This window comes from Onthophagus taurus, chromosome 3 (assembly GCF_036711975.1).
Source record: "Onthophagus taurus isolate NC chromosome 3, IU_Otau_3.0, whole genome shotgun sequence".
NCBI lineage: Eukaryota > Metazoa > Arthropoda > Insecta > Coleoptera > Scarabaeidae > Onthophagus > Onthophagus taurus.
The window spans coordinates 4,532,979-4,558,094 of record NC_091968.1 but is presented as its reverse complement, the minus strand read 5'-3'; the positions used below and the strand labels follow the sequence as shown (position 1 = coordinate 4,558,094).

Below are 25,116 nucleotides of genomic sequence, written 5' to 3'. Positions count from 1 at the left end.
ATGTGGATTAAGTTTGGCTTATGTTGAGGTTGGTTTGGGCATGAATTTAGCTGGCGTGTACTTCGGTTAATTTGGGTTGGCTCTCATTTTGGAGTAGATGTGCTGAAGAGGCAGACTTTGAGTTTGGTTAAGTGTGGTGTGCTTGGCATGAGTCTTATTGCGCTGGATTTTGTATATATAGTGTCAGGTTTCGGCATGGACATGCTGAATTAGTTATGAATAGCATAAGTTGCGTTGTGTAGCGTGGTTTGGGCTGAGACAAATTTTGTGTGCGTGCCTTGAGTGTGATTAAACTAGATTTAACTTGTGTTGAGTTTAGTTTGGGTGCAGTAAGACTGAGATAGGTGGATTTCTGCAACTATACTAATTAGCAAAATCCGCAATATTAATTATTATATTATACCAAAATATACAAGATAGTGGAGATATATAGAAAAAATGTGGGAGTAAAAAATTGAAATGGTAAAAAGCAGGATTCTATGTTAATAATGAAGCAGAAATGTTTGATAAAACTTCCGAATTTCTAACAAATGAGGAACGGCCATTAAAGTCTATATTGAAAGGATATTTACAACAAATCCTCAAATTCAAACAAAACTTAGTTATTTCATTTGCTATTTTACTACTTTCATATGTACATGTAGTATTTACACAATTAATGATGAAGTGATATGAAACTGATTATTAGAAACTCTTAAGACGAGTGTGGAACAACTTGAATTACTTGGCATTGAATTTCTACATTAAACGAATTACTAATACCAGTAATATAAGGTTATGATGTGTTAATACCGCCCACAACACCACTTTTGGAAAATAAAGAAAACTAAATAAACGGCGAAATTGTAAGTTTCAATCTATTTTATCTACAATTGCAGGTTTAGAAAGCTTTTATCTGGGAATTTATCGATATAGCTGCGTTAATTGACAGAATTGATAATTGGGTAACAAAAATGAACAGGATTTGATCGCGCAGCAACTTATTGATGCGGTCAATGTGAAAGCGAAGCGCCCTAGAAGAGAAAACCCCAAAAGTGGAAGTAAAAATTTGTAGCACACAATGAACATAAAAAAACTTCCGCAAGAAACCACTTATTACTTTATACAATACACAAAACCAAATTAAATATAACTTTTAAAAAAGTACTTGATGTAGCAGAATGAAAACTTCATCAATTAATTAGACATCTCAAGAAATCGATTTTCCACATACATTTATTGTTAATTAAAGTTAACAATTAAAAGTAATCCTTTACCAACATCTTAAAAATCTATTAAAGCCAATTATAAACGTACCTTTCTTCGCTAAGCATCATTCCTCTCTAAAGAAATCATTACCAACCATCATTTAGCCTTTATCTAACCAATCATAATCGATTAATTTAGCTCAATAAAACTTTTATAAAACTTTTTTAATTAAAAAACAAATTTACTCAGTTTCTCCCAATTTTCTTTAATTTTTTGTTACTTAATTTTTTTAAGTAGTTTAATAAGGTCACCAATTGTATTAAAACCATGTGATGAGAACACAAATCGAAGGACTTCTCAGGCCGTAAATAAACATCAGACCGAAATCGTGATGAATCGAAGGTTTAAATTAGCAGAGAAGTTGTAAAAGACGTGGTTTTTAAGGTCACTTTAAATTTTAAAATCGTTGATTACGTTAAAATAACTCTTTTTTTTTAATAAATGACGTATTAAGACGATTCGAAACGTTATGTAATATGATACAGATGTTGATATAAAGCGAAAGTGATGGTTTTAAATTCGAAGAAAAAATGTCATTTTATTTTTATTTTTTTCGGGTTTTATAAACTTTCTAAATCTAGAAAATCGTTTATAAATCTAACGATACCCAGAATAAAGTTTTTTTTAAATTTTCATTTCCTATCTTTAGAATTGAAGCAATTAATGTTGCTGTAATTATATCTCACACGTGTCGAATGCGTTAATTCTACGTAATAAGTTTTATATGTTCAGGATAAACCGAAAACCGCAAGATATGATTTGATTAGATTTGCTTAGATTTCATTGCGCATTTTAGTTGTTTGAAAGAAGACATTGAAGATGAATTTTAAATATAAAAGCGAAGTCACTCACTCACGCATACAAAATAAATAAGTAGAATTTTAAATGGAAAAGTTTTAAAAGGTCGCCTCATCTACAAAAGGAACAACTTAAATGTCAAAATTTCATTATTTCAAGACGTTATCTATACACGTACGTGATGCAAGATGTCATCTAAAACAAGAATCAAGAATATTGTCTCTTCAGTTTATCACAACAATATAAAGTCATTGGGTCAAAGAAAAATATAGAAAAGAGCTGAGATGATAAAGATTGATGAGTTTGGGAATATTAATGGATTAAAACTTTCCGACGATTTTATCTCATTGTAAAGAATCGATTTTTATAAATTAACTTTTGTTCGTTAATTAATAACTTTTACTTTAATTTTACTTTTACAATCGACTTTTACGTTTTCATTTCTTCAAACGGCAATATCTAGTTTAAATTGATTGCAATGCTTCCTCAAATCTTCTTTTTTACGATATAAAATCAATTAAATAAACATAACATTTTCTTCGAATATAACTCGATAAATTGTTGACTCAATAAAAGTGGCAGCCCGATGTAACGGTGACATTTCGCCGATTTCTTTGGTTGGTATAGAAAGTATAACTCATCTTCTCAAAGATCTACACGCACAAGTGAAATCTTTAAATAATAATAATCGTCGTTTCGTTGATGATTTTTGAGTGTTATTGTTTTGAAACATACAATTTTAAAAATTCGTATCTTAAGAACGAATTGAGATATAACAATGAAATAAAGAACATTTTAAAGCATATTTAATGAAGATTCAATGTGCTATAAATAATTTCTTAGTTATCATAAACATAGTTGGTATGATTTTTTATCTCAACTTTATATGTTAATATACAAGCAACATCAGTTGTCTAAATAAGTCGATAAAGGAAGAATACTTCAGAGAATATTTTGCAACATTAGGCTACCGATTTATAGCTGCAAGCGAATATAATGCCAAACATCTTCAGTGGGGATCACGACTTATTACACCAAGAGGAATAAGTTTGTATAAAACTATAGAAGAAAATAAGTTAATAACATTCTTTAGAGGACAACCAAGTTATTGGCCTTCCGATATGTCAAAAGTACCCGATCTGATTGACTTTTGTATAATTAAGAAGATTTCTACAAATTACTTACATTGTCACTACATACCCAAGTCACCTAACATAACAAATAAAATGATTAATTGGACTATCTTCCAGGATATACGATAGTTAACTCAGTAAACTTGAATATACCTCTCAAAAATGAAGCGGACATCACAAAAAGTATTCAAAAAGCTGCAATATCGAGCTGCAATATCGACTCCTCAACCAAAGCATCATAATAAAATAATTCATTATCTACGCGATATTAACAAAATGATTAGAGAGAAAAGAATATTAAGAAAAACAGACAACTCGATCGTCTGATATTAGAACAAAACTGAATAATAAAACGTTTCAAAAACGAAAACATTAGCTATTTTCTTAGTAATCTCTCTAATGATAAGGAAAGGAATTACTCAATATGGAAGCTAACAAATAAAATTATATGGCAACAAATTGTTAATACGCCCATCAGAAAAAGTGATGGTTACATTACATTACATTACATAGAATACATATCGGGTAGGCGGACCAACCAACCTTGCACCGCGACCCTAAGGATCTATTGTACCCCGATAGATATCGTTATCAAATTTCACCGTGCAGTCCAATGCTCTTAACGAACATTAATACCTTGCTCGGCGAAAGGTCATTCAGATCTTTTGAGGAGATAAACTGCGACCCAAAAATCGAGAATCTGATACGGTTAACGGCAGGGCAGTGGCATAAAACATGCTCAACCGTCTCTGCTTCCTCCGCACATAGTCGGCATTCAACATCGTCGGCTAAACCCAACAAGTTGAGGTGTGCTTTTAATCGGCAGTGCCCAGTAAAAACACCCATTAGAACTTTTATGCTACTACGGGCAAGTCCTAAAATTTTCCGGGTTTGACAGTTACCCTTAGCATGTCTCATTCCAGGAGAACTGGTCCACAGTAAGCGAAGTCTCTCTTCAGCCCACAGTCCAATCCTATATTTGGCCATCGCAAATGATACACCAACTGCTGGTTCCGGTCCCACAAACGCTTCAGCGCTGCCATCTCGTGCTAGCTTATCTGCCGCTTCATTGCCAGCAACCCCAGAGTGACCCGGGACCCAGATCAGAGAGACTCTGTTATCACAACTCAGTGTGTTTAATGTTCTCTTACAATCATTAACCAGAGCCGACACCGTTTTCACGGCTTGCAGCGCCTGGAGAGCGGCTTGACTGTCTGAGAAAATTCGTACTGTCATGTTCTTCACCCCTCTTTCAAGAAGGATTTTAGTACCCATGTCAATAGCAAATACTTCCGCCTGGAATACAGTACAGTACGTACCCAGGCTGTAGGCTTGCTTAATTCGAGGTGTCTGGCAGTATACTCCTGCTCCTACCCCTTCAGGCGTTTTTGATCCATCTGTGTACAAGCAAATGTCTGCCTGAACCAGAGAATTTTCATTTTCGACCCAGGACTGCCGCTCAGGCAGTACAATCTGGTATCGAGCATTAATCACTGATAGTGATACCGCCAAATCTGACGGCATTGATAGCACAGTATCAGTGCTTATAATGTCTTCCGCAGCCCATTGGTAGGACATGTCGGAACAGTTTTGAGCATATTGCTTAAATCTGTAAATGGTTGTTCTAGCCACTTTCTCTATATGCAAATGCAGAGGAGATAGGCCAAGCAGAACCTCCATTGCTAGAGTTGGCGTTGTGCCTATCGCACAAAAAGTGATGGTTACTGGAGAAGAAGTAACGAAGAAAAAGCAAATACCTTTGCGGATTACCTGCATAACGTCTCTCAACCTCAACCAGAATTATCCCAGCATAAAGGACTAAATGAAACTTCACTGGACACTTTCAATTATGTGAGCTTAAAACATATTCTTATCTCTGCTTAACTTCGACGCAATCGCAAGACTAGGATCATTCCCGATACAATAGAAGGTGTCCCAGATAACTATGGTGCTGAAACCAAATAAAATCGACGTGACTATAGCCCAATAAGTTTATTTCCATTGCTTTCAAAAGTGTTCAAAAACCTCTTATTGAAGAGACTTCAGAGCATCATAGCAGACAAAAAGTTAATTCCTAACTCTCAATTTGGGTTTAGAAAACAACATGGTACCATAGAACAAGTGCACAGAGTAATGAGATCAGCTAGAGATGCCCTAGAAGCCAAAAAAATATTGTACAGCAACTTTTTTAGACCTGTTACAGGCTTTCGACAGAGTATGGCATGACGGTCTTATAGTCAAACTTAAAACCTATCTACCTTATCCAGTATCTACACTATTCGAATCATATCTGATGGAGATATACATTTTCGTTAAACAAAATGACCGACATTCGCCGCTGCTACCGATAGTACCGATATATGCTAGAGTTCCTCAACGTAGTATTTTGGAGCCTACTCTATATGGAGCCCCGTATAGTTATGGCTACTCATACATCTCCTGAAATGACATCCCAAAACTTACAATATGACTTATTGATGCTGGAAAAATGGCTTGAACAGTGGCGAGTAAAAATAAATCCGAAAAAAAGGAATCTGTCCTACTATTATTACATTAAAATGCTCCAAATAATGCTCCATTACCTATTCAAAATGAAGTCAAATATCTGGGAATTTCTTTACTAACGGATTGCTTATAATTTCTATGTATATTGTCTTTGTAAATAGTATTTTATATTTCGGAAGCACTGTTTGGAATCCTCCCTACGATATTTAAGTTAATAGAATAGAGACAGTTCAGATTAGATTTCTGAAATACCTTTCCTATCGATTCCAGCATCCTTGTACAGATTATTAGTCTACCTGCCAAATCTACCATATGCCCATGCTTCAGCAGCGTAGATATTGTAGTGATTTTCTCTCACATCTTCTCTCAAGTATTGACTTGCATCTTCCTCCTCATCGGTTACGATATGATTTCTTATTTTACGCACCAACAGCTCGAACCAATTCTTATAAGAATTTTTCAATCGTAGTGATGGAAAGAGTAATAGATCATACTTGCCCTCACGCCAAAGAATTTTAGACGTGTTATTCGAAGCACCATAGCACCTCAGTTTTGTACCCAGATAGGATTAATTTTGTTTTTGTACATATCGTCGTGACGTAGTTCCTTTTATTAAATTACATATCTATAGTATAGTTGTGAGGTTGCTCCTAATGGGACTTGTCATGTCGCTACTCCATGTATAAATAAATAAATAAATTTACCTAGATCATCACCTAACCTGGAAAAAAACATATTTGGACCAAACAGCTTCAACTAGGACTGTTATACAGGAAATGCACTGGTTTATGAATAGAAACTCACAACTCAGCCTAGACAATAAGTTGCTTATACATACTGCCATACTGAAACCTATTTGGGAACACGGTATTTAATTGTAGAGCACCGCTAGCAAATCAAACATTTTACAGTTGTAGCTATTTCAGTCTAAAGTTCTTCGACAAATATGTAACGCACCTTGGTTCGTACCTAATTAGATCTTACATCAAGACCTCAATATGCTTACTGTAAAAGAAATAATTGCCCAGCGAAATTACAAGTATTATACCTGCAAAGGCTGCAAATTCATCCAAACCGACTTGCAAAAAATCTGTTGTACCGGGCAACTGTTAATAGATTGAAGCGAAAGGACCTACCAGAACTATCCATGTCGGAATAAAGAACGTACCTATCTTTCATTTGTTATACTATATAAAAATGTTGTTTGTCACAACCATGCATTAATATGGTTTTCAAATTATTTTTTTTGTACTTTTTATTATTGTTGTAATGTTTTGTTTATTGTTGTATGCAAAAACGTTATATGTTTGAAATTAAGAGTTGTAAAAATTTGTATCTCAAGATCGAATTGAGATATCACAATGAAGTACATTTTAAAATGATATTTTATAATAATTTGCCGATTTCTTTGTTCGGCATAGAAAGTGTAACTCCACTTATCTTTTCAAAGATCTACACGTACAAGTCAAATCTTTACAAAAAGGTTCGAATTATGTTTGTAGCCCCAAGAAAATCTTTGCGAAACAATTTATTCAAACATTTTATTCAGAGATGATTAAACTGGTCATCATATTACTACTGCAAATAAACTTGTAGATCTTTTTAGTAATTAAGCCGAAATAGCTTGAGGCGCAGACTCAGTGATTAAGATTGTATCAACCTAAAACTGGTCATCATATAGTGGCGCCTCGGCTTTATCAAGTTGAGTTGTCGATCTTTTTAGTAATTAAGCCAAGGCTCATTTATTAACATTATATCAATCAGAAATTGATAGTCATATTGTAGCGCCTCGGCCGCAAGCAGCCTCATCTTTATCAAATGTACTTCTTAATCTTATTAGCAATTAATCCGAGGTCGCTTACAGCCGAGACTCAGTGATTAAAATTGCATCAACCTAAGACTGGTCATCATATAATAGCGCCTCGGCTGTAAGCGGCCCTGACTTTATCAGGTTGAGTCGTTGATCTTTTTTAGCAATTAAGCCGAGGCTACTCCCGGGTAAAGCTCAGTAATTAAGATTGTATCAACCTAAAACTGATCATCATATAATGGCGCCTCGGCCTCGGCTTTATCAAGTTGAGTCGTTAATCTTTTTAGTAATTAAGCCGCGGTTGCTTCCGGATGAGGCTCAGTGCATTAAGACTTGTATTATGTATTTGTGACCAATCGCTCTCTTCTAATAGACGTTTGAAAATCTCTATGTTAGTAGCGTTTATTCTTCTTCTTTGTGTTATTTTAATTTCTTGTTTTCCAGATGTCAAAATACAAGATGCTTTTTGTGCCAAATGATCACCTAAATGAAGGTCTTTAAAACGCTTTTCTTTTACCCCCCACCCTTGAAGGTTCATCAAATATGAGATACAGACCATACTCTGACATAGTACTTAGAAAATATTCCTTCACTTTTGTTTTTTCGTTTACACAAATATTGAAGTCTCCAAGTATTAATATATTTTTATTAGTTTGTGTAATTGTTGTATAATCTAACATTTTTTGCAGCCGTTCAAAAAACTCCTCGACATCACCATCAGGAGGGCGGTATATTTGTATAATTATCGATTTTAATTTTGGAATTAATACTGAACATAGCTCCAAACATCGTTCTTTATTAAAGTCAGATAAATCAAATATCTCAAAGAGGTATTGTTCTTTTATAATAATAGCCACTCCACTGTATCTACATGATGTTCTACAAATATAGGTCGCAAGTTTGTATTTTGGCAGATTTAAGGTATTAATTGTTGTCTCTGACATCCTATGTTCTGTAATTCTTAATATTTCTGTATTCGAGTTTGTTTTAAGTACATATTGAAGCTGGTTGATTTTTATTGATAAACCTTGTACATTAATGTTTATTAGATTCACTATTTTTTTTTTGTGTTTGTTGATAATTTATTTACTGTAAGTACTATTTAATATTTCCTTCTTAAAATTTTTGTGTTCAGTTTTCTGGCAGTTTTGAAGAAAAAACGATTTATTTTTGTACCACAAGGCCATATACAGGGTGTCCCGCAACGATTGTACAATACTGCATCAGCGTATTCTCTGATCGAAAACAGACAAGAAAAGTCTAATAAACATAGGTCCGAAAATGGACCAATTTCGAGATATTCAAAGTTTTAGTTTCATAAGCTGACCTATTGTAAACATCATTAATTCTAACGATTTAGATGCAGTAATTATATGATTACCATGGTTACGATGGTTAAGATAAAGTTTAATAAATAATAAGATAATATTAAGTTAATTAATACAGTTCATTAATAATTTAACAAAACAAGTAACAAAGATTGTCGAAGAAAATCGTTCAACCAGCATAAAAACAACGAATATTTAACAAATTGGAAAAGATTCATGTTATAATAAATGTTCAATATGCGCACCATTTACTTCTAAACACAAACGGATACGTTTTTTAAATGAACTTCTAATGCGTTCAAAGATACCAGGAATTTGTTTTACTGTGTCAAATGCGTTACTAATTTTATTCTTCAAATCCTGCACATTTAGAACGTCTTCAGAATAAACAATTTGTTTTAAATGTCCCCAAAACCAAAAATCTAACGGATTTAAATCTGGTGAACGAGGTGGCCACGGGACAGGACCTCCTCGCCCAATCCACTTATTGCCAAATCTGTTATTTAAGTATGCTCGAGTGGCGCGTGCATAATGTGCTGGTGCTCCATCGTGCATAAAGTAGCAATCTTCTAGAATTTGTTGAAGTAATTCATCAAATGCCTCTGTAAGGTCATTTTGTAAAAAATGTATGTAGGCATCGGCTGTCAATCTCTTTGGAAGAAAAAATGGACCTAATAACTGATCACCTATAACTCCAGCCCATACATTAACACTGAATCGCCCCTGATGATGAGTTTCTAGTATTGCATGGGGATTTTCATCGCTCCAAACGTGCGCATTATGAATATTAAAAATTCCGCTTTGAGTAAATGTTGCTTCATCCGTAAATACAATGTTTATGGGAAAGTCGACGTTTACTGCCTCCTCCTGTATGGCCCACCTACAAAAATCTCTCTTTTTTCGCCATCATTTTCTGTTAGAGCTTGAACGGTGTTGTAATGATAAGGATAAAGCAACTGCTCCCTTAAAATGCGGTGAACGGTTGTTTTGTTAATGTTTTCTTGTGCAGAAATTCTTCTAATGCTGGTTGAGGCATTTTCATCGACTCTTCTCAAAACTGCTTCTTCTAATTCCACCGGCCTTGTGTAATGTCTCTCCGTGGAATGGCTGTGGGTTACGCTTCCCGTTTCTTTTAATCTGAGAAATAGTCTGCTAAAGGTGTGACTATTAGGCAATCGTCTGTTCGGGAACCTTTGCGCGTAATGACGAGCTGCTAACGACGCATTTCCATCAGCTAGTCCGTAACAATACACCATATCCGCCATCTCTTCCTTGGAGTAATTAATAGGAGCCATACTTAATAGTTTTATTAAATTAAATAGTAAAATAATAATTTCGTGAAGTATTATTATTTTTTTTTGATTAGACAACTTATCGTAATCATAGTAACGACTTAATTATTATAAAAACAAATTTAAATTCATGATGTTAACAATATCAACTTATGAAACTAAATCTTTGAATATCTCGAAAATGGTCCATTTTCGGACCTATGTTTATTAGGCTTTTTTTGTTTATTTTTGATCATAGAATACGCTGATGCAGTTTTGTACAATCGTTGCGGGACACCCTGTATATGAAAGATGAATACTCGTCTGATACAGTCTGATATATTATACTATACAGGGTGGTTCAGTTTTTAATCGGGAAACTTTACTAGGACGTAGTACTTGCCAAAATAACACAAGTTTTTTATATAAACATAGGGTCGCAACTCTTTTGTTTTCGAGCTATGAGCGATCAAAGTTGAGCTAAAAATTTACATTTTATTATTTATTTCGGCTATAAGTAAACCGAAGAATTTGAAATTTGGTATGTATTTACTACTGGTTAACATCTTGTTTTCTAGCATACCTTAAGCTTCCCTAGCGCCCTCTAAGGGGATGAAATTCACCACCCCCTTGGTTCTTTTTAGAAGAACTTTTTAACGCCATGGAGTATTAACATAAAAAAATATTGGTTATAAAGCTCATTCTTTAATGGTACTTTTTTGTCTCTTTAGTTTTTTTCCTAAAATTGATAGTTTTTGTGTAAAAAAATGGAATGTCGTGCCATGTACCGCCATGCTTAGCTAAAATTACTCTAAAAGTTGGCTTTGATTTTCAAAAAACAATTTATGTTTGTATTGAGACGAGCTGTTAGTTACGTTAAATCCTCTTAATTGTTGACAATTATTGAAAATATTTCTTGATTGTTATTAAGTAAAAGTATCATTATTTTTTTATTGTTGATCATTGTTTAAAAAACTACGAAAAATTGATCATGCCACGATTATTTTCGACAGAAGAATACGCAGACATTCATTTTATTTATGGTTTTTGTGATGGAAATGCGGAAGCGGCATCTAGAGAATACGCTAGAAGGTTTCCTAATAGAAGATGTCCTGATCCTCAGGTATTTATCAATACACATCAACGTTTTCGACAATATGGTTTAATTACCCAGCAAGTACGAAATAATCAAAATAACAGAAACCAAAGAGCAATTTTAAACCTTTTTGATAATGACAGCACATTAAGCAGTCGCATAGCTGTTAGACTACTTCAAGCTCAAAATTTACGAGTCTCAAGAAGTACAATTTTACGAACTCTGAAGAAGGACCACAGGAAACCCTATCGTTTTCAACCTGTACAAAATTTAAGACCTGAAGATGGTCCTAAAAGAGTAACTTTCTGTAGGTGGTTTGTACAGTCTGTTGAACGTGACCAAAATTTTTGTAAGAAGATTTTGTGGACAGATGAAGCCACGTTTACAAGAAGGGGTGTCGTAAATTACCATAACTTACATAGTTGGGAGCATGAAAATCCCCATGCAATACGTCCAAAAACCTACCAAACAGAGTTTAGTTTTAATGTGTGGATGGGTGTAATTAATAATAACCTCTGTGGGCCTTATTTTTTGCCACCTCGTTTGAACGCAACGATGTTTTTAAATTTTTTGCAAAACGATTTGGCGGAATGTTTATCGGACGTTCCTCTAGGTGATCTGGAGCAACATTGGCTTCAGATGGATGGGGCACCATCGCATTACAGCGCTAACGTACGTGCATGGTCATAGACGGATAGGACGACTAGGTCCTGTCAATTATCAAGAGGCAAACCGAGGTCCCGTTGCCTGGCCACCAAGGTCTCCTGATCTTAACGTTTTAGATTTTTTTGTGTGAGGCTATATGAAAAATCTAGTTTACGCCGCTCCAATAAACACTCGGGAAGAACTGTTGGGAAAAATAAAAGACGCTGCTAACACTTTAAGGAACAATCCGTTTCAAATATTAGCAGCAGTTAATTCTGTTGTTACAAGATGCCAAAAATGCATTGATAACAATGGCATGCATTTTGAACAATTTTTAAATTAATTGTGTTTATTTTTGTAATGAGTTTTTTTGATAAATTTGTTTCATTTTGATTCTTAATTAGTTTTCTGTTTGTTTTTTAACATTTTTCTCTTGTAATTTCCATTTTTTTAGTATACTATTTAATTTATTATTAAATGTTACTTATCTTTTGAATGATTATTTTAACTTAAATTTAATTAAATTTTTTATTACTTTAATGAGAAAACAAGTCAAGAGACGAAATCGTAAATAATTTGTGTTATTGTGTTAGCCCAAAATCCTGGTAAGTTTACATCTTCCATAGCCAACTTAAAATTTTGTTTTTTATTAGTAGGTAGCGCTTTGCCGCGCAATGTAACATATTTTATTTTTTTACGCAAAAACTATCAATTTTAAGAGAAAAACTAAAGAGACAAAAAAGAACCACTAAAGAATGAGCTGTACAACCCATATTTTTCTATGTTAATATTGCATTGCGTTAAAAAGTTCTTCTAAAAAGAACCAAGGGGGTGGTGAATTTCATCCCCTTAGAGGGCGCTAGGGAAGCTTAAGGTATGCTAGAAAACAAGATGTTAACCAGTAGTAAATACATACCAAATTTCAAATTCTTCGGTTTACTTATAGCCGAAATAAATAATAAAATGTAAATTTTTAGCTCAACTTTGATCGCTCATAGCTCGAAAACAAAAGAGTTGCGACCCTATGTTTATATAAAAAACTTGTGTTATTTTGGCAAGTACTACGTCCTAGTAAAGTTTCCCGATTAAAAACTGAACCACCCTGTATATAGTACTCGTCTGATATAGTGGCCTTGGCTTTATCAAGTTGAATTGTTGATCTTTTTAGTAATTAAGGTTGCTTTATTTATAGTTAAACTTTATATGTTTGAAATTAAGAATTGTAAAAGTTTGTATCTCAAGATCGAATTGAGATATCACCCTTACACTTTAAAATGATATTATATAATAATTTGCCGATTTCTTCGTTTGGTATAGAAAGTGTAACTCCACTCATCTTTTCAAAGATCTGCACGCACAAGTGAAATCTTTAAATAATAATAATTGTCGTTTCGTTGTATAACATTTCGAGATTCACTTCATACTACAAAGAATTATTAAATAATGAGAAGCCAAATATAAACGAAATCTTTTTAGTACTAATTTTTAATACGCGAGAATTTTTTTTTGGTTCGAGACATTGAAAAAACGTTCAACTAATTGTTTGCCAACTTGGTTTTCTTCTTCGCAAAAGAGTTTCATCAGAAGAGACACAACAATATGACGGTGTAAACGTCTTCCTAATTAGCTCTATGCACGAATAGAAAGAAAAAAATCGGTACAAGGTTCGTATACATTTTATTTTTCAACGATGTCTTCTTCTATTTTCATTTCGTTTTCTAGTTCGAGTTAAAAGAATTTTGCCTTTTTCAGCTTAGTAATAAATATATTTTTTTTCTTAGATAAGTAATGGTAAAAAAGAAAAGTAATGAAATAAAAGTGATGGAGAAACAGATCTAGTTTGTGAAAATCGAGTTGAAATCGACGATTTCTAGTTTTATACAAAAATTTCGCTTCTTCAAATGACATTGACTTTCAAATCAACTTTGGGATTTACAATTTAAATTGGTTATTTAAAATTCGATGCAGTCTTTTAACCATTGTTAGATCATCCTCAATTTTAACACAAACTTCCTGATTTTGATTTCATTTAATTTTCTCTTTTTATTCTTATTTTTATTACAAACTACAACATTTTTAATAATAGTGTAACCACGCAAATATCTTTTAATTAAAAATTAATAAAGATTAAAATTATTGTTTATAGACATGAATAAATAGAGATGAAAGAAAAAGTCTAGTCTAATTTTAAGGTTCAATTCACAAAAGAAACTCTTGCGAATTGCGTAAAGTCACCTCCCATTTTAAACTCACTCTCTTACTAGTCGCAACTATTATTGCGGGTGACTGTGGCAATACGATAATTACAGCTTCCACGGTAGTCCCCAGAAAGATAGACGTGTGCCCCATTTCGTAATATCAACCACTTTACTAATTATTTCAACAATAATGTATAAAAAAAATATTTATTACGACAGAAAAGTTTAAAATAAAATAAATATGATAAACAATATAATATATAATCGAAGAAAGTTTCATGATAGAAAGAAAATGCTAATATATGGCGAGATTGCTATTCGAGAGCCGGCATCTAAGTAACTTCTTAAGCTCTCAAACACCGCCTCTGGGTGGTTGATAAGAAGAAAGGTGAAAGTAAAAGGTGACAGGTCGTGGAATCATCTCCACCACAAAGTGAAATTAAGATCTTGATTTCCTCAAGTTTTTATCACACGTACATAAAATATCGTTAAAACAATCCCAAAAAAGTTATTTTATTTAACATAATCTTTTTTGATCGTTGAACTTTCTGGAAGTAGATGTAGAAGACGAAGGAGACCTTCGCATTTCGATCGGAAAACATTTATTATTGTTGTTGCATCGCGTAGTTTTTAGACGTGACTAACATTGACCGGTCAAAAGATTGTTTCATCTTTGTGGAAGGTAATAAAAAAAAATGGCAAAACACGACGTGGTGGTGAATAAGCATTCTGGAATTGTTAATGAATGAGATGTTAAAATGAATCGTTTTAGAATCAACAATTCAAACAATTTTAACACATTTTATCTCAACAACTAATTAACATATAATACTGAAATAACGAACATCTAATATAATTACTTATTCTTTAAAAATATTGTTATGATTTGTTTAACCCATCTCTGTATAATTGTTTGTTACTGATTGAAATGCATAACTTTAAAAATTCGTATCTCAAGAATGAATTGAAATATAACAATGAAATAAAGAGAATTACAACGCAAATTTGATAAAGATTCAAAGTGCTATAAACAATTTCTTATTTTCCCAAAATATCGTTACTATGATTTTTTCAATCCTACATTTTTCTTATTTCTTCAAAGGTTTTAAGCTCACAAAGGTGTCTTTGCGTTTGTTGTTACTTTAGCCTTGATATATTCACAAAGAGATTACGAAGAATCTTTGGAATGAATTAGTAAATTCAGCAAATTTCATTCTTAATAGAACTGGTTCAATACAGCAAGGTAATAGAGAGCTAATAATAATAATAATAATAAATGACTTTTTCACTAGTAATACGAAATAAAAACAATGCTTGTAAACTTAAAAAAAAGAAACAAAAATACAAAAGCGAAAAAAAAAGGCGAAGTTCAGTCTTAAACCGTTTTTCAACTTAACCATGAGAGAGGAAAAAAAAAATTTATTATGGAAAACAAAAGTAAATCAAAACAAAAGCAAATTAATAAACGACTATACAAACTAGAATTAACTGAAGCGTGCACATCAAAAATAGTAAATAAATAAGAATAATCAGTAAGAATGACAACAACGTAGATAAAAACAAAGGCAAGAAGAAACACAGAGAGCTCTCAACCTGCATCAAATAACAATGCAAAATTATTTATTTCCGTTTAAATGACTTCTGAGACAATGATTTTCTGATATCCAATGGAATATTATTGAATATTTTAGTAATCTGGTAACTAAAGCATTTTTAAAAAAATTGAAGGTCGTATACTGGAGAATCAAATCTTATATTCAATGTATGGACATCGGCTCGAAATCGAATCCTGTTATAAATGTAAGGGGGCTGTTGATAATTTATCACTTTATAATACAAACAGGCTGAATGCAAAATTCTTCGGTTCTGCATATTCAACCAGTTTACATCGACCAATCGATCACTAACATGCTGCCGACGTTTAATACCATAAATTAGTCGTAAACAGGAATTTTGTACCCTTTGTATCTTCCTCTTTGCAAGATATGAAATGAAAGTAGAGCATATCACATCGCAATAATTAAAATGCGATAATACAAGTGATTCGCAAAGTTTAGCCTTAAGCTTTCTATTTAAAGAATTTCGACAGTTGTAAATGAGTTTTAAGTTACAGTACGCTAATTGGGTACATTTATTAACGTGATTATTAAATTTCAGTGCGTCATCAATTAATAGTCGCAGACTTTTTACAGTATAAATTAAAACTTCGTTTTTTGCACTTTAATGGATTTTATTTATTGTTTTTCTCAACCGGTTTCGCTACATTTACATAGCATCTTCAGGAGAGTTACGTCAATTTGTTACAAAAGTATACTTTATCTTGATTCATTTGGTAATTCCTTGTTTATTTCTATTGTTAAACTATATAGATGATATTTATTAAGTATGATTGAAGAGGATTAAAATTGTTTAGAAACGTGATGTGTCATGCAGTTCGTTCTCAAAGTTAATTTAAATTTTAATTTTTATTTATTTATTATTATTTTTATTTAATTTAAATTAACTTTGACAACGAACTCTTCAATCATACTTAATAAATATCATCTATATAGTTTAACAATAGAAATAAACAAGGAATTATCAAATGAATCAAGATAAAGTATACTTTTGTAACAAATTGACGTAACTCTCCTGAAGATGCTATGTAAATGTAGCGAAACCGGTTGAAAAAAACAATAAATAAAATCCATTAAAGTGCAAAAAACGAAGTTTTAATTTATACACATAAAATGGAAAGAAAATCACCTAAAAATATTTTTACAGTATTACTACATGTGTTGTTTACAAAAATATTAAGTTTGGATAAGAGAATCTGTTCGGTTAATCTATAGATTGTGACGTTCAGAAATATCAGCTATACTTCGAAGATCAGAGAGCAATGCGTTAAGGATAAAATTTGCTACAACTTTTGGTCTAAAAGTTTTTCTGTATCATGTTCGGACTACCGACTTTTTTCCATTAACCACTTCAGAAACTACGAATTCTTCTGATTTTCAGATTTCGGAATATTTCTCTACATTGATGCATCTGAGAGCAAAACTGTTGGAGAGCGATGTGTAAAGAGTAAAATTTGCTACAACTTTTGTTCTAAAAGTTTTTCTGTATCATGCTCAGAATACTGATTTTTTCCATTAACCACTTCTATTTTTCAGATTTTCGAATATCTCTACATTGATGCATCTGAAAACAAAACTGCTACAGAACAATATGTAAAACGTAAAATTTGCTAGATCTTTTGTTCTAAAAGTTTTTCTGTATCATGCTCGGAATACCGCTGCTTTTTTCCATTAACCACTTGAGAAATTAATACGAATTCTTCTGATTTTCAGATTTTCGCATATTTCTCTACATTGATGCATCTGAGAGCAAAACCATTGGAGAGCGATATATGAAAGGGTAAAATTTGCTACAACTTTTGTTTTAAAAGTTTTTCTGTATCATGCTCGGAATACTGTTTTTTTTTCCATTAACCACTTGTGAAACTACCAACACTTCTAATTTTCAGATTTTCGAATATTTCTCTACATTGATGCATCTAGAGTTGTGCAATTGACCGGTCAAATATGATTAGGTCAATTATCGGTCAATTGACCAATATATAAACTTCAATAAAACTTTAGTTTCTTATTCACTAAACTTTAAAATTAACCAACTAATTTTGGAGGGGTACTTATCGATCCCAGATAAAGGAATTTATAAATTCGAAAAGTTACTATCGAAAAAAACTTTTCTACTATAGGAAATTACGTGTCAAAAATGATTCACGGAATCCCATGAATCTAATTAAGTAAATATGGTAAAATCAGTTCACTGCAGTTCATAACTTAAACCTACAAAATACTTTACTATCGCTACTTGAATATAGATGACATTATTATATTTAATATAATTGAAATAAAATTATGTGTATTTATAGATGGATGGATGGTTTTTTAATTTTTAGCTCTACCGGTTTGATCGTTACATTCAATCATCTTCAGGAGCAACGTCATTAAACATATTTTTAAAAAACATATCTTGTTTGTTATTTAAGCTGTTATCTTCTTGATCTTGATTACTTAATCTTCTTTTCTTTGTTACCTTGTTATCCACTCAATAAGCTTTCCCTGCAGCAGTTTGAACAAACGAAAAGAAACACATGGCGTATAGTCAGTCAATTGTCCATGGCACATCCCTAGATGCATGTGAGAGCAAAAGTGTTAGAGAGCGATGTGTAAAGGATAAAATTTACAACAAAACTTTTGTTCTAAAAGTTTTACTGAATCATGTTCGGAATACTGAATTTTTCCATTAACCACTTGTGAAACTACCAATTCTTCTAATTTTCAGATTTTCGAATATTTCTCTATACATATAGATGCATCTGAGAGCAAAAATGTTACAGAGTGATGTGTAAAAGGTAAAATTTGCTACAACCTTTGTTCTAAAAGTTCTTCTGTATCATGCTCGAAATACCGTTGTTCTCCATTAACCACTTGTGAAACTACGAATTCTTCTATTTCTTTCAGTTTTTCGAATATTTCTCTATATTGATGCATCTGAGAGCAAAAATGTTAGAGAGCAATGTGTAAAGGATCAAATTTGCTACAACTTTTATTCTAAAAGTTTTTCTATATCATGCTCGGAATACTTATTTCTTCCATTAACCACTTATGAAACTACAAATTCTTCTAATATTCAGATTTTCGAATATTTCTCTACATTGATGCATCTGAGAGCAAAAGTGTTAAAGACCGATGTGTAAATGGTAAAATTTGCTACAACTTTTGTTCTAAAAGTTTTTCTGTATCATGCTCGGCATACCGATTTTTTCCATTAACCACTTCTGAAACTACGAATTCTTCTGATTTTCAGTTTTTCGAATATTTCTCTACATTGATGCATCTGAGAGCAAAAGTGTGAAAGAGCGATGTGTAAATGGTAAAATTTGCTACAACTTTTGTTCTAAAAGTTTTTCTGTATCATGCTCGGAATACTGATTTCTTCCATTAACCACTTGTGAAACAACAAATTCTTCTAATTTTCAGATTTTCGAATATTTCTCTACATTGATGCATCTGAGAGCAACAATATAAGAAAGCGATGTGTAAAGGGTAAAATTTGGTACAACTTTTGTTCTAAAAGTTCTTCTCTATCGTGCTCGAAATACCGTTTTTCTCCATTAACCACTTATGAAACTACGAATTCTTCTATTTTTTTCAGTTTTTCGAATATTTCTCTACATTGATGCATTTGAGAGCAAAACTGTTGGAGAGCGATGTGTAAAGAGTAAAATTTGCTACAACTTTTGTTCTAAAAGTTTTTCTGTATCATGCTCGGAATACCGATTTCTTCCATTAACCACTTGTGAAACTACAAATTCTTCTAATTTTCAGATTTTCGAATATTTCTCTACATTGATGCATCTGAGAGCAAAAATATAAGAAAGCGATGTGTAAAGGATCAAATTTGCTACAACTTTTGTTCTAAAAGTTTTTCTGTATCATGCTCGGAATACTGATTTCTTCCATTAACCACTTGTGAAACTACGAATTCTTCTGATTTTCAGTTTTTCGAATATTTCTCTACATTGATGCATCTGAGAGCAAAAGTGTTAAAGAGCGATGTGTAAATGGTAAAATTTGCTACAACTTTTGTTCTAAAAGTTTTTCTGTATCATGCTCGGAATACTGATTTCTTCCATTAACCACTTGTGAAACCACAAATTCTTCTAATTTTCAGATTTTCGAATATTTCTCTACATTGATGCATCTGAGAGCAAAAATATACGAAAGCGATGTGTAAAGGGTAAAATTTGGTACAACTTTTGTTCTAAAAGTTCTTCTGTATCGTGCTCGAAATACCGTTTTTCTCCATTAACCACTTATGAAACTACGAATTCTTCTATTTTTTTCAGTTTTTCGAATATTTCTCTACATTGATGCATCTGAGAGAAAAAGTGTTAGAAGGTGATGTGTTAAGGGTAAAACTTGTCTCAACTTGTGGTCTAAAAGTTTTTCTGTATCATGCTTGATTGATGAGTGCGAAAAGAAAAAAAGCATCAAGCTGATACGCATTAGTGGTGGAACATGCTACACATATATTCCAAAAACGAAGAGAAAGTAGTTAAACAACAAGGCTATTAAAAACATCTTAATAGGATATGATGGTTATCGCATCTGGATGACAGGATATAATAAAAATGATTTAATCCTATTTGTACGCATTTTAGACACTAACTAACAAAAGAAACTGGTACCTTTGCATTGTCTAAACCCAGAAAATTTAAAATTTATTTATATTACATACAAAATTAAATAGAAAGCAAAACCACATGGGATCTTTACCTTGATTACATTCAAAGAAGCAAAGTTCATCGATAATCGAAGACGTTTCTTGTTTCCTTGACCTGGAGACTCCATAGAAAGAAGAAGACGACACCGTTAAAAAGAAGAAAAACGAAATCACCTTTAACGTCCGTCCTCTAGAAGTTAAATAACGATGCAAACACAGGTGGATTAAATTGTAAACGACTCCTTTATAGAATGAAACCATAGAATAGAAATAAAGAAGTGAAGTAGAAGGCGATAGAAAAGGATGGATTGAGCGTGGCTTTTCGACCGGGTTAATTAGGTTTTGATTTCGGGATCTACTAAGACTATACAATTAGTGGAGTAGAGAAACGTCTAAGAGTCGCAGGAAATTGGCCCCGAATTTACGCAAGATCCTCAATCAGATCAGGCAAGAAGAGAGTTAAAGATTCTCCGAAACGATAAGTGGATGTCTATTGTCCGAGGAGATTTTGTTGGATAAACCACTTCGTATCTTAGATTTATTATTATAAAGTATAAATATAAATCGTAATTAAATAATGATGTGCAAATTTACCATAGATGTAACCACAAATGTATTATATATAAAGAGCGTGGCATTTCACTTTCAATACACCAACGTAGCGTTCTTCCTTATTACTTATTTAACACCGTTTAAAAAAATTTCTTTTTTGCAAACAAATTAGCAAGTTGTAAATATTTGGCAAAAAATGCAATTAATTTAATAAATTATTTAAAATCTTCCTATTAGAAATTCACTTTGAAATAAACTATTTCACACGTTCTAAATCCAACACGACTTAAAAACTAATTATAACATTTAAAAGAGAACAAAAAAAAAAAGTTAATAACTTACCCAAAAATAATTTTAAATCGCAACAATTAAATTATTCTTCAAAGATTCCCCATTAGGTCACTTTTAATTTAAAAGTTGTTAAATTGGGGATTAAAAAAATAGGTGGAGGCGCGGAAGATCACGAAACGTGAACTGTTTAGACTCGATTTGAACTCTAACTTCTTCGCGCTCGCGAAGTTAACGACGTCGAGGTCGCGCAAAAGATGTGCTTCTTCTGCTCCGTACCGAATACAAGAAGAAGAAGTCGTTTACTCTCTCCTTCGCCACCGCTACTATACCTAACCCGATGATGACCTTTCGCCGTTACGCATCTATGCAAAGGCCAAACGAAAACCGGCGACGAGAACCACGTTTTTTTTTCTTTCTTTTTTTTTTTGGTCGGTGTCCGAACGACATTTAAAATAACCCAATTTGGTTGAACGTTTAAAAAAAATTAATAAAAGAACTCGTACGAAACGTATTGAAATAATATAAATTAAGCGAACGCGGACACATGTTTTATCAAGGATACTACGAGACTGGAATGGAATGAACGATGAACAAATTAAAAAAATAAACTGGATCTTGATCGGAAAAACTGGTAATAAAATAATGAAATGCCAAAGGTGTTGTGAAATTTAAAAAAATATTTCTATGCAGATGATTGAGAAATTTACATAATAAAATCAAACGGGATAATTGGAAATAGACTCTACTAAATTTAAACAGAAAACCATAAATATCTGTCCGAAGAGCGAAGAGTTTCACTTTCGATACTCTAACTTCCTTATTACTTTAGCTTTTCCAACGAGTTTTCTTGAAATTTAAAGTTAACAATTTATTGTAGTATTTATTTCAAGTTTGGCTACGAAATCTTACTCATAATGATAAACAACCCAACCTTTGAGTATCAGGTAAAAATCAGGTAAAAATTATTTTAAGAACCACTAAAAAATTTGATACTAAACAAAATTTCCATAAAGGTTGTTATGATTTATGATATACCGGGAATTTCATACAAAGGAGCCCATTATGTATGGAATATAGTATACAGGTGTCCCGAAACTCAACGTCAAGCGGGCACAGGGTGAGAGGCCAACCCATACCTGTTCTGGTAAAAATAAGAAAAAAATTCTATGTCTTTTACTTAAGTGGTAATAGACATATTTTTGAAAATGTTAAAAATCATTCTCGTACATCATATCTTTAGGTACTACGGTCAGAAATGTTCGCAATTTAATAGTGACTTTTTTAATAATGTGTTCCTCATTACTAGGGCAACCAAAAATATGCAAACGGTGCAAACGTATATTTTTTTTCATACCCTCCAGAATAAAATGGACTAGATAGAAATTTGTTTCAAATCAATCTATGAATTTTGAGCCGTATTTGTTAGAGCATATTTTTGCTTATTTTATCTATACGAGCATACATTGCATATTTTCAAATTATATAACATTTTTGGAAATAAATGAATATTATTTTTCTATTTTTTTATTGATTTTATATTTGAATTTTATTTTGCAATTTGATATAAAGTTACCATAAAGTTATTCAATTCTTTAAAGAATATTAAATTATCGACATTTGAAAAGTTCAGGAAAGTTATCCCAATATGTGCGTGAATATCCTGTGTTCAAAACTGATGGTAAGGTACTTTTTTGCAAAGTGTGCAACAAATCTGTGTCAGCCGAAAAAATATTCTCGGTAAAATAGCATCTAGCAAGTTTAAAACACATAGAATTAGAGAAAAAAAATAATGAGAAGAAAACTACTCAGCCTTTTTTTGCTGAATGTTCCACATCCAAATCAAAAGATATTCAATTTGCAGAAGATCTATGTAGCGCACTAATTTCAGCTGATATACCTCTATATAAAATGCGTAACAAAAAATTAGTATCGTTCCTAGAGTCATACACAGAGTACAAGGTACCATCTGAAACTACTCTTCGCACAAAGTATGTTAAAGAACTTTACCAAAATACCATAGAACACATACGAAAATGTATCAACGGTCGCTTCTTGTGGCTCTCGAGTCACAAGAAGCAGAGTCTCATGAGTCGATTGCGAAACAAAATTTTTTGTTAAATACAGCAGTGCTTGATAAAGCGAATCATAGCACTATTGCAAGACATTTCGATGATTCTGTTAAGATTTTGGGTGAGACTTTCAACAGAGATATGATTTTACTCTTTGTATCAGATGCTGCTCCCTACATGGTAAAAGCAGCAAAGGCGATACAAACGTTTTATCCAAAAGTGACACACTTGACTTGTGCTGCACACGGACTTCATCGAGTTTGTGAGCAAATTCGAGGTACATACACTAACATCGACCGGCTTATCGCCAATGTGAAAAAAGTATTTTTAAAAGCGCCATCAAGAGTAGCAATTTTTAAGGAAATAGCGCCTAGTGTTGTTTTTCCTCCAAAACCGGTAACTACTCGCTGGGGAACATGGATTGAAGCGGCAAAGTACTATGCAACTAATTTCGAAATAATTAGGAATGTGTTTGATGCATTAGACGAAGAGGACGCTGCGTCAATCAAAATTTCAAAGGCCTTACTAAATGACAATACAATAAAATCAGATTTGATTTTCATTGCATCAAATTATGGCTTCCTTTGTGCGTCAATAAAAACATTGGAAACAACTGGGCTTTCGCTTTCTGCACAGGTTGATATAGTGACAAAACCTGAGGACTTAATTAATGGAATAAACAGTGAAACTGCCAGTAAAGAAAAAAATGGATATGTGTATTTCAAAAAATCATGGTTTTTCTATTTTGAAAGAAATTTCTACATGTTTAAGTACAGGATTTACAGAAATAAAAACAATAAATACACTGTTAGTGAAATACTAGCATTTAAGTTTGCACCTATAACTTCAGTGGAAGTGGAACGAAGTTTTTCAATGTACAAGAATGTTTTACGTGCAAACAGACAAAGCTTCCTTTTTGATAATTTAGGTGAGATGTTTGTCATTTATTGTAATCAAAATTTAAGTTGAATCTGTATTTGTTTTATTATCTATTTCTTTCTATTTGTCTTTTGTATATTGTTCAATATTTTCTAATTGTCTTTTAGTTTAAACATGTCAAACTAATAAATGTCTCGAGATATAAATAGAAATCATTTCTACTTTATTTTGTTTAACTTCGCCTACAGATTTAAAAGACAACTACATTTTAAATTTGATAGGAATATTTGGAAAAGACTCTTTTTTATAGAGCATATTTTCATGTTTAAACAGCATATTTTGATTTTTATACAGCATTTTTTAAGCGCTTAAACTATCATTTTTTGAGCATATTTTTGGTTGCCCTACTCATTACCATGCTACTATAGCAGTCACAAATCAAATAACAAAAGTCGTTAGTTTTGCAAAACAAAGTATTAGTTTGATTGAGTTAAGGTTGAAAGAATTTATGTCTATTAAGTTTGACACACGATTTCTAAACAAAGGAGTAGTACAACACCCCTTGCAAGTTATTTTAAAAGATTGCCTGTTTAGTCAAGATTCCAAAAAGGTATAACACTTTCCATTTTTCTTTTCCTAAAAAATATTATTGCGTTTTTCTGCAAAAAACGAGTTATTTAAAAAATTCATACTTTCGTATGTTATTTGTATTTCCTCCAAAATGATTTAACAAGTTTGTTAGAAGATGTGCCACTCAATATCTACAGAGATATGTGGTTTCAACAAGATGGTTGGGTTGGGTTGGGTTACCAGCTCATTATGCTTGTTATGCTTGTCCTACGGGATTGCATACAGAATACCCAGAAAGATGGATTGGGCGTCGTGGTTCGATTACGTGGCCTCCTCATTCTCTGGGTCTAAATCCCCTTGATTTTCTTATTAGGATTGTACAAAAGAAACAGTGTATTAAAAACCGATTGAAAATCTTGCCGAACTGCGCCATAATATTTATACAGCAGC

General features: G+C 32.5%; 1 protein-coding gene across 1 annotated transcript in view; it reads right to left on the bottom strand.

Moving 5' to 3' along the window:
- LOC111418640 (probable cyclin-dependent serine/threonine-protein kinase DDB_G0292550) overlaps positions 1-21,724 on the bottom strand; it is a 51,512-nt gene extending 29,788 nt beyond the window's left edge. Inside the window, exon 1 of the mRNA XM_071194996.1 lies at positions 21,200-21,724. The gene's annotated coding sequence lies outside the window, so the exon portion shown is untranslated. The remainder of the gene's footprint in view (positions 1-21,199) is intronic.
- Between the last annotated feature and the right edge of the window lie 3,392 nt (positions 21,725-25,116).